The sequence below is a fragment of the Grammomys surdaster genome, unplaced genomic scaffold, assembly GCF_004785775.1.
Source record: "Grammomys surdaster isolate TR1022 unplaced genomic scaffold, NIH_TR_1.0 212, whole genome shotgun sequence".
Classification (NCBI taxonomy): domain Eukaryota; kingdom Metazoa; phylum Chordata; class Mammalia; order Rodentia; family Muridae; genus Grammomys; species Grammomys surdaster.
Genome location: NW_021604657.1, coordinates 4,976,383 through 4,986,673, shown reverse-complemented (window position 1 = coordinate 4,986,673; position 10,291 = coordinate 4,976,383). Strand labels below are relative to the sequence as shown.

Sequence of the window (10,291 nt, the reverse complement as noted above, 5' to 3'; positions counted from 1 at the left end):
ATGTAAACAAATAAAATGATTGAAAGAAAGAAAGAGAGAGGGAGGGAGGGAGGGAGGGAGAAGAGAAGAGAAGAGAAGAGAAGAGAAGAGAAGAGAAGAGAAGAGAAGAGAAGAGAAGAGAAGAGAAGAGAAGAGAAGAGAAGAGAGAAAAAGAAAAGAAACAAAAAGAGAAGAAAAGGAAAGAAAAGAGAAAAGGAAAAAAAAGAAACTCCTGAAGACAGGATGGTAAATGCCATGTTCATAAAACTAATTTCTACAAAATAGTGCAGTACTCTTTAAGGTTGTCTACTTGTATCAAAGCAGCTAAGTCGTCAATACCCATGAGCACTGTTGTCTCCCTGAAGATCTGTGTTTGTGTGCAGGTGTCTGCAGCATGAGTATGAGGTCCTCTTATAGTGGTTTCAGTTTCAGTGAGAACTATCTCCCATAGGCTCAGGTATTAGGACACTTGGTACACAGTTGGTGGCACTGTTTAAAGAGGTGATACAGGCTTGCTAAAGGAACTACATTACTGCTGTGTGTGTGTGTGTGTGTGTGTGTGTGTGTGTGTGTGTGTGTGTAGATTACATTGTTTCTTCTCACTTCCAGTTCATTCTCTTTGAATCGCATTTATGACTGAAAGTGTGATCTGTTAGCTTCTGGCTCTATTTGCTTGCAGTCATGTTCCTCCCCCCACACGCTCTTATGGAGCCGTAAACCAAATGAACTTTTTCTTCTGTAAGCTGCTCTTATTCATGAGATTCTATGCAGCATGTACTCTAGTCACAAAAGGAAAAAAAAATGTAACCAATGTCTATCTTATTTCCTCTTTTCTATACCACATAGTATCGAAGTCTCAGCTGAACAGTCTGAAGCTGAGCCCCATGATCTAATGCCTTCACAAAAATGGATTCTGAGATTCCCACCAAGAAGGCTAAAAATGTGTTCCAGAGCTCTTAGCTCTGTTGGTAAAAATGCCCGGTAAAAAGCAGTGGCTCCGTTAACATTTAGAGCCATATAACGCAGCTCTGTAGACCATGCTTTTTACCTTACCATCCCATATGGAAGGACTAGTTTTCATATGATGCGGCAACATGTATAACACCTTACAGAAGGCACATCTAGAAGAGCAGGGAAAACTCAGTTGCTCATCAAAAAAATGCATAGCACACTGATATTCACTCTCAAATCAGCATAAGATGTTGATGAGTCTGCTTAAAGACCAAAATTCTCAAGGCATAGAAAGGAAGTTTCATCAGACTGCTATTTCCCATCTCAAGTCACTCCCTTCCAACAACAAAACACAGTATTCTAGCCCAGCAACTATTCTTAGATTGTTAAAGAGTGTTTGCTTTTATACTGTACTACACTATAAGTTTCAAAAGATGATGAGGAAGGATAAAAGGATTTGAGGAGATGCTGAGAAGATTGTGGATATTGGGGGCTTTTTAGTTTTGACAAAGATCAAGGATAAACTAATAGACACAGATGGATGGCTGGATGAATGCATGGATGGATGGATGGTTGCATGGATGGATGCATGGATGGATGCATGGATGGATGCATGGATGCATGGATGCATGCATGCATGCATGCATGTATGCATGCATGCATGGATGCATGGATGGATGGATGGGATGGATGGATGGATGCATGGATGGATGCATGGATGGATGCATGGATGGATGGATAGATAGATGGATGAATACTAGGTAGATGCCATAAAATTAGGTAGATAGATGATAGATAGATAGATAGATAGATAGAGAGATAGATAGAGAGATAGAGAGATAGAGAGAGAGATAGGATAGATGGATAGAAAAATATGACAAATTTATACTGTCTTAAACATTCTTTTACATTTTCATCCCAGAAAACATAAATTTTGAAAACAGAGGTTCAACTCCAGAACACAGCCTCATAGCTGTTGATCACCCAGATAAAAATCTAATCACCAAAGTAATCAGAAACCCAAATAAAAATTCATTCATGTCTTCCCACTGCAGTCTGAATAAGCCATAACATCTTGAACTTGGCTTCAAAGCCACAGCACGATCTAGCTCCTGCCCCACCCTCAGGCTCCTCCCAAACATTCTCCTACAACCTTCTCCCAATGCTTGGCACTCAGTCCTCAGCCTGAGATCCTCTTACCCCAACCCTTCCTTAACAAATTCCTTTCCACCCCTTAGAATGAAATGTCCTCTTCACTGGTCTCATGAAATCCCCACACTTATAAAATAGCATCATAAAAACCCACGAGACAACCATTGCCCAGTGTGTGTTATTTATTGACTTCAAAGACTGGAACGTGAAAACATCTTTGCCAGAACCAAAGCATCTTCTCAGGCCAAATGCACAAACCACAGCCTTTAACCACAAAGTCTCCCATCTTTTTGGCCAATTATAACTTTTACCTCAAATAAATCATAGGGGATACTTTTATATTTACCTTGGCACAGGAATCAGAGTTTAAGAAAGCCAGACTTCTTCATAGAAGAAAAGTAAAGAGATGAAAGCATATCCAAGCTCCTGGATCCAGTCTCCTGGCTGCCTGGTCACCATACTTTGCTAAATCTGATCTAATGGTTAGTTTAATTGTATGTGTCAACTTGGCTGGGCTACTGGGTGTCCAGATATTTAGTCAAACAGTATTTCCAGTGTTTCCACAGGAATTTTGAATAAGAATAACATTCAAACTGGTATCAAATTGGGATACAGTGTGTGATGGCCTCATCAAATCAACTTAACAAACACACACACACACACACTCACACCTCTTCAATATCTGTCAGTTTTACCACAGTATACCCAGCTCCTAATATAGTACACATCACCAGGCAGGTGCTCATATTCTGGTAGATCAAATATCTGACTATGTTGATAATTACTAGCTTTGATGAGCATCTAGTAGGTACTCTGCTGACAGTAAACAGGACATTCCATTCATTTGGAAGATCCCCAAGCTCACTGAAGCCAGCAGCTTATAAACACTGATTGCTCAATTGTAGCACTGTTGACTAAAAGCAAGCAGACCATGAGCCTTTATCATTCAACACTTGTGCAATTAAAGACAATATTTATACGGTATCTCTTACAAGAAAATCATGGCTAAGACTCTGCAGGACTCCAAAGGAAGTGAGATACCCCCACCCCCAAACAAAGATGACAATGCCACAATCTAGGCTAGTAGCTATTTTTAGGTTTTTAAAGATTACTTTTATAATGTGTTCATCCTTGGGAAGCTTCAAACTGTGTTGACAAGAAATAAAAGAGTCAAGCATCGCAGTGTCCAAGTCAGCTTTTGTATTTATTTCATTCCAGGCATTTTACTGTGCTTAACTCCTATCCTTTCCTTGTGTCCTGCAATAGCAGCCCCATGAAAAGTGAAATAACACAGAAACAGTTTCTCGAAGTCCTCTCCTATTCACTCCTCTTCCACTGTGCCCACTTAGCCCCAGACCTACGTCAGAACTGAGAAATCAGTGTCAGGGCTGGCATTGTGGCTCAGATGGCTGAGTACTTGCCTCCCAAACTGAGTCCTGAGTTTGAGTCCTGACTCTGCACAAGTGCCATAGTGGTACGGGCCTATCATCCCAGCGCTCACGGAGAAGGAGGCAAGGAGGCTCAAGAGTTTAAACTTACAGCCGGTTTGAGGTCAACCTGGGATACTTAAGACCCTGAAGACTCTGTCTCAAAAAAGAGAAGAAAGAAAAAGAAAAGTTGGCTTCGGAATAAGATTCTTACTCATTTTCCACCAAGGTCTTTCCATTGGAGACCAGAAAGTGAAGCTGAAGGAGAATGGGTTTGGAATCAGGGCAGACATGGCTATATCCACCTACGATGCTCATCTCTCCATCCTGCCAACTCTGCCCTGCTGTGACTTACAAGATGCCATGCGAACTGCATGACACAAACCTGGAGACAGTTCCTCAGGACACTGGGTTAGGGAATGTGTCACTGTAGCTCTAATCTCTGAGTTTTCTAGGTTTCTCAGATATCATCTGAAAACAGCCATGATGTTTGTCTAGTTGGTGATTTTTTTTTTTTTTTAGATCCTTTAGGTTCTGCCTGCCCTCTTTCCTTTCAAAAATCAGCTGAGCAGAATCCATTGAGAAGCAGGCCGAAAAAGACAAAAAGTTTTTAAATTCTGTCTTGTGGAGGTATCTTGTTGTTGGTTTGGTTGGGTTTTGATTTTGTTTTGAGGGTTGTTTTTTGGGTTTTGTAGGTTTGGGGGGTTTGGGTGTTTGTTTGTTTGTTTGTTTGTTTTTTGAGAAAAGGTTTCTATGTGTAGCCTTTGCTGTTTTGGAACTCACTCTGTAGATCAGGCTGGCCTCAAACTCATAGGGTTCTTCCTGCTCCTGTCTCCTGAGTGCTGAGATTAAATGTATGCAGCGTGCACAACCACTGCCCGCCTTTGTATGGTAATCTTGGTATGCTTTCACCAGTCTCTATTCTTCTACTATAATATGACTCAGGTCCTAGTTCTTTTAAACATTAGCTGAGCTTTTAAATTCTTGTCTTCCAGTTTCCTCTTAAGGTTGAGACACAGAACATAAAGTCACTTGATAACCATAAGCGTCCCCTTCCAGTCACGTGACCAAACTCTGTCTGAGATTCCACTACAGAGAGGGCACAGCAGGTGAGTCACGGGGTGCTGAGCTTCACAGTGGTTCTGCAGGCAGACTGCAGGACTCAGACTTCTGGCTTTACATTTTCCTAGCTGGGTAGCCCTGTGTCCTCCTCTCCTATAAAACAGCAGTGATTAAGCCTACCTCGTGTGGTTATCCTCAAAGTGAAATAAATGAGTTAATATGTGTTTTGTTTTGTTTTGTTTTGTTTAAAAAAAAAAGCTCTTAGCATTTAGATCTTAGTACAGGGTAACAATGATAACAATCTAAGTCTTTGTTGCTAAGCAGAAAGAATGCAGAGAAGTGACCTATGCTAAAGTGCCACAAAGAACCATTTATTGGAGTTGGTAGTCTGCTCTCTTTGACTGATGTTTCCTTGTAGATACTTCACACAAGAGAGTTGGGGCTGTAGCCTGGTTGGTACAGTGTTTGCCCAGGAAACCCTGAGTAGATCCCAACATAGTACAAATCAGGCATGGTAGCATGCATCTGAAATGCCAGTACTCAGAGGTCAGTCAAGTTCAAGGTCATCTTTGACTATAAAATGAGTCTGAGACTAATCTGGAGACCTCAAAATTTTAAAAGGTTTTTAGAAAAGCTATATCTCACTAGTGACACTGTAAGGATCCATCATCCTGGCACCTGAGAAGCAAGCACAAATAATCCATTGTCCCCTCTGCCTGCACCTACCTAGACTTCCCCCCTAGGGAAACCTCAGGCCACCCTCTGGTTGGCCTCCATCATACTCAGGAAGCACCCGAGAGGGCTCCATTCACTGCAAGCTCCCGCATCAACACTGCAGTGATATAAAGGATGCAGCCTTACATCTTCACATGAGACAATCCCCAGAAAAGCACCTAGCAGAGCATCCAGCCAATGCCGTAGGCAGCCAATAAATGTTACCTATTTAAAATGTTCTCTGTTTTAAATGGAAGAGGAGGAAAGCCCTCTGGTACCTGTTTTCTCCAAGCTGACACACGTTCCAACACCAAATGCCACATAAGAGCAGACAGGAATCTGTGGAAGAACAGAGAAATGCCATGCTGTGTCTGTAAAGAATCACAGTGCAGGGAAGAGTTCACTGGACAGAAAATACAGGAATCTCCTTCTCCTCTTCCCAAGAAGAAAAGCAGGAGAAGGAAGACCGTATTTGGGAGATTGCTGGCAAACCCGAATGTGACGGTTACTTTTAACTATCAATTTGACACAGTCTCAAGTCACCTGGAGGAAGGGCCTCCAAGAATGTCTGTGAAAGATTATCTCGATTGCATCCTTTGATGTGACATGAGATGACCTGTCTACTGTGGGCAGCATTATTCCCTGAGCTTGGAGCTAGAGACTGAATGAAAAACTAGAAAGCTAGCGGAGTACTAGCATACATGTGTTAATCCATCTCTCTTTGCTCTTGACTGTGAACATAATGTGACCAGTTCTCTCAAGCTCCGGCTGCTGTGATTTCTCTGCTACAATGAACTGGAATTATAAAGTCAAATACACTTTTAAGTTCATTTTGTGAGTAATTTACCATGGCACCAGAGAAGAGTTGGAACACCAGTTCTGCACATGAGGTTTTCAGTATTTTTAACGTTTCTGAACAAATCCAAGACAGCTTTAGACTTCCCAGCTTGCTCTCCTAGGCAAGCCACACAGCTAGGCTGCTTTCATTCATGGCTGTGTGTAGGCACTAGCAGCTCCCACACAAAATCCCATTAGTTCTCTTAGTGTGTTCACAACATGCTTAGACCCAGAGGTCTTAATCACGTCAGCACGAGCTTCGCCTCCCCATCCCGACACGGACAACGTCTAGTCCAGAAAAGACAAACAGTGTCAGAGGAGACAGAAGCCAAATATGAGGAAGGAAAAGAGCAAAACTAACGCAGGCATCCTTCTCTGTGGCTGGCCAAGGACACACTGAGTGAATCGGGCACCTCAAAGAGCTAGGGACCCAGGGAAATAGTTCAAGTACAGAATTAGCAGATATTCTTGCAAACCATTACCTTTAGCAGGAGGTAAGGTGCTGGGGAAAATGCTTGCTTCCGGTTTACCTGGACGGGTATTCACAAGAAGTCTAGAGGAATAAAACCCAGGCCCTAACCGATGGCTATGCAAATTGTATAAACAAACCTATGCAAAGAGTGGGAAGCTTGCTGATCTAGTTACCTCCCCTCACCTGTCTCACTGCCCTCAGCAGAGTGAAAGAGAAAACCCAACAGCTTGGAAGAATCACAAATCCACTCTCTCAGTATGATCAAAAGGAATATCCCGGTCCACCCGGGCACCTCAAGTCACTCTTAAAGGTTGAGGGAGTTCTTGGCAGACATCTGTCCTTGCCAAGGGTCTCTAAAATTAAGCTATCACCGTGATCTCTCTAGACCAGCCAAGTATAAGGAAGAGGAGACCAAGGTCGCAAAGGGTGCTCCTGTCCTAAATCTGACACGAAGGCAAGAGGTAGGGAAGAGAGGGGCACAAGGGGACATAAGCTCTGCAATGCGAAAGGCGTCCCGGCTAGGCTCGCCGCGGCCCCTGCCGGCAGGTCTAGCTCCTTCCAGGCACCTCCTGAGGTCTAATTGGAGCCACCAGGGAAGATGAAGGAGTTTCTGACCCTGCGGACCCACCTCGCGCAACTACGGCAGATTCAAACGCGGAGACTCTGGGGACCATTCCACATGGGCCCAATGAGCCCCAAGCCGCCCCACCTAGAGCGCGCAGACTGTTCCCGGGCTTAGCGCCGCACCAGGGCAAGGGCCCTGGGTACGCTCTTGCCTGCAACTGTCGCGGGGCGCCTTGCAACACTGCAGGGCAGAGGGGAGGGGGAGAAATGGCAGAGAAGGCGGAGCAGGCGGCCGGGGAAACACTAACATTTGCCAGGAAAGCGCCTCCTCCCGAGAAAGGAAAGGAAGGGCTTCCCGGCTTAGGAAACGCCCCGGGGATGCCCCCACGCGAGGTGCCGCCTTTCCCTGGCTCACCCATGCTCCAGTCTCCAGTCGGTCCTCCACTTAACCTCCTACCCCCAAAAGCTGGTCCTAGCTCCCTTCCCCGGGCGTCCAAAGAGACCCACGCTCGGTTTGGGCAGTCCGCAGCTTGCGCAACAGGCAGAGCCAGAGCTCCAGCGACGGCGGGCTCCGGCTCCGGCTCCGGCTCGGGTACTGGAGGATGAGGAGGAAGCCAGGCACCCGGCAGGATGCAAAGTCTCTAAACAGATTTTGCACCCACGACCTGAGAGTCACTGGGGACTGGAAGAGCAAAAGGTGGGGGAAGGTACAATAAAGTTGAGGGGTCGCACGGAGAAGTGTAACGGACGCACGGGGAGGTGGGGACCCGATCAGGTACCTGCAAGAGTCCGGAATCCTGGCGAGTCTAGCTGGCTGGGTTCTGCGACGCCGCCTGCCCGCGCTGCAGGGATCTGGCCTCGCCGCGCGGCCCCGCGCCCGCCGCCGCAGCGGCAGGAGAGCGGGCTAGCCCGCACGGGTCGCCGAGTCCGCGGATCCCGCCGGGCCGGAGCTGGGTGCCTCGAGAGGCGGGCGGTACCGGGCGGGGCCAGTCTCTCAGTCAACGCCCTGCTGCTCTCCACTCCCCCCGCCGCCTGGCGTCCAGCTCTCCACCAGGGTTCCCCCTACCCCCGGCCTAGGGAGCAGCGCTCGTGCGCGGACCACTGCAAACTGAGGGGGTCCCACGGCGAGCCCCACGCACGGATGGTTGGACCCAGACACAGGAGTGCGGGACTTGCATCCCGGCCCAGGCCCAAGTGCAGAGTCACCTCCTCAGGAGTGTCCCGCCCTGCCCCAGAGGGATATCAAGGTCATGTCCCACGCCTCCCACCCTGCGCACTCCAGGGAGAGAACCGCAATCTAGAAGAGGAAAAATGACCTCTCCCGTGGCCTAAGCAAAGTGCTTCTCGAAAGTCGTGTCCAAAGCAACACTTCGTAAAACTGCCAGGGTTTTCTTGAGCTGTCACGAGGCCCCAACTTGTTTTACAACAAAGTGCGAAGGAGGAAAAGACCCCGATTCTGCCACTGTTTGCCACCACCCGCTCCCTGAAGTATCACACACAGTGAGGAACAAGATGGTTTGTTCCTTTCCTCGACTTACCAAGTCTGAAGAGATGCCTGGACTTATGCACCAAACATATGCACTTCATATGGAGAAAGGAAAGGAACTGAGTGGAACGGGGTGGGGGGGGGCGGGGGGAGGGGATTAGAGAGGGATTCACCGGGAGATCGCTCCAGCTAGGGTTGAATTAACAACCAAGGACCTATGCAAGGGCAGTGTGTGGTCCAGAAGACACGCCTGGCCTCCCCGCACTGGCACTGAGCGAAAACACAGCCAACAGCCCGGAAGAGAAATGGGACGCGTGAGGACCCACCTCCGCTCTCCCCCTCCCGCCCCCAAACTGCAGATTTTTAAGTTGTGCAGGCATGCAACCGTTCCTCAAAGCCAGCTGCTCAGGGTTGTAGGCGCCCAGTGTTCTCATGGTTCCCACCAGACATTACAAACCCTGCTGGCTGCTCCCAGCCCAAGCGCCCCTAACCCAGACTTGGGTGAAAAGCACCTCAGACTTGCACTTAGCAAAACTAGGCATCTTTACGATGGTGACAAGAGGGATCTATACAAGAAGAAAGATGCTTTTCTGGCCTCGTGGAAGCACCCTATGGTGTCTGTGGAGTTCTTTACCATTTCTTCTCCATCAAAATCCACACTGAGTCAGAGGGTGAAGAGCACCAGGTTTCAAAGAGATGAAACCTGTATCTTACTATGTATTTTTATTACATTTTATTTTTCTGTATGTATTTGCGTGGGTGCATCTACACTCTGGCATGTGAAAAAAAGACTCAGAGGACAACTTTTAAGGATTGTTCCATCGTGCAAGTCCTGTAGATTGAACTCAGAACGTCAGGCTTGGTTGCAAGTGTCTTTACCCACTGAGCCGGTTCACTAGCCCCTGAAACCTGTCTCTTCAAAAGAGATCTGCCCCAGAGGAGAGAGTCCCCAGCAGTGGACAGAAGACCCTGAAAACCCTGGCTCAAAATGAGAGTACAGGCCACTGTAGAGCCAATTTGGATCTTCTGTCCCTTATGTCTTCATTATTTGGTCCCCTCAGGCCTGCCCCTCTCATGACACAGAAGACCCAAGGTATATGTCTACTCTGGTGTTAGCACGAATCTGCAGAAGGTAATTTTATAAGCAATTCATCATCTTTAACCTAAGAGCTAAATTATTCTAAACGTTTACATTTTATCAGCATCATAGAATGCTCCTGAGTCTCGCCAGCAGTTAGGTAGCTACTTGAGCATTTCAAAAGCACCAAGTTTATCCCACCAGTCCAGTCTCCTTTGCCTAAGAAGGACAAGGACAAATGACTAGCGTCTGTGGCCTGCAGAAGGTATCTGCAGTGCAGAGAGGGGAGGCACCATGACAGAAGAGGAGAGGAGGTACAATCCCAGGCTGTCGGGAATGGTCTCTTCAGGAAGCAGGCACAGAAAGTGTAGCCTTGCATGCTATATCAGAGTGTGTAGAGGGCCACCAGTCTGAGGCAGTGGGTCAGCCATTTGCACACATCTTTCTGAATCCTGCCTTCGGTTCTGGTGTGTCACCTATAAGGGAAATTCTTTCCTCACCTGGTGACCAAGCAACAAACATGAAACAATAAACAATAAACAGGAAAGCACATTTGCTCCTGAAACTTT

At 46.8% G+C, this 10,291-nt stretch overlaps 1 protein-coding gene across 1 annotated transcript in view; it reads right to left on the bottom strand.

Annotated features, from left to right (window-relative positions):
* Positions 1 to 7,970, bottom strand: part of Kcns3 (potassium voltage-gated channel modifier subfamily S member 3) — a 48,138-nt gene extending 40,168 nt beyond the window's left edge. The window contains exons 1-2 of the mRNA XM_028772219.1: positions 7,938 to 7,970; positions 5,564 to 5,624 (exon numbers count right to left, since the gene is read on the bottom strand). The gene's annotated coding sequence lies outside the window, so the exon portion shown is untranslated. The remainder of the gene's footprint in view (positions 1 to 5,563; positions 5,625 to 7,937) is intronic.
* Positions 7,971 to 10,291: the final 2,321 nt, after the last annotated feature.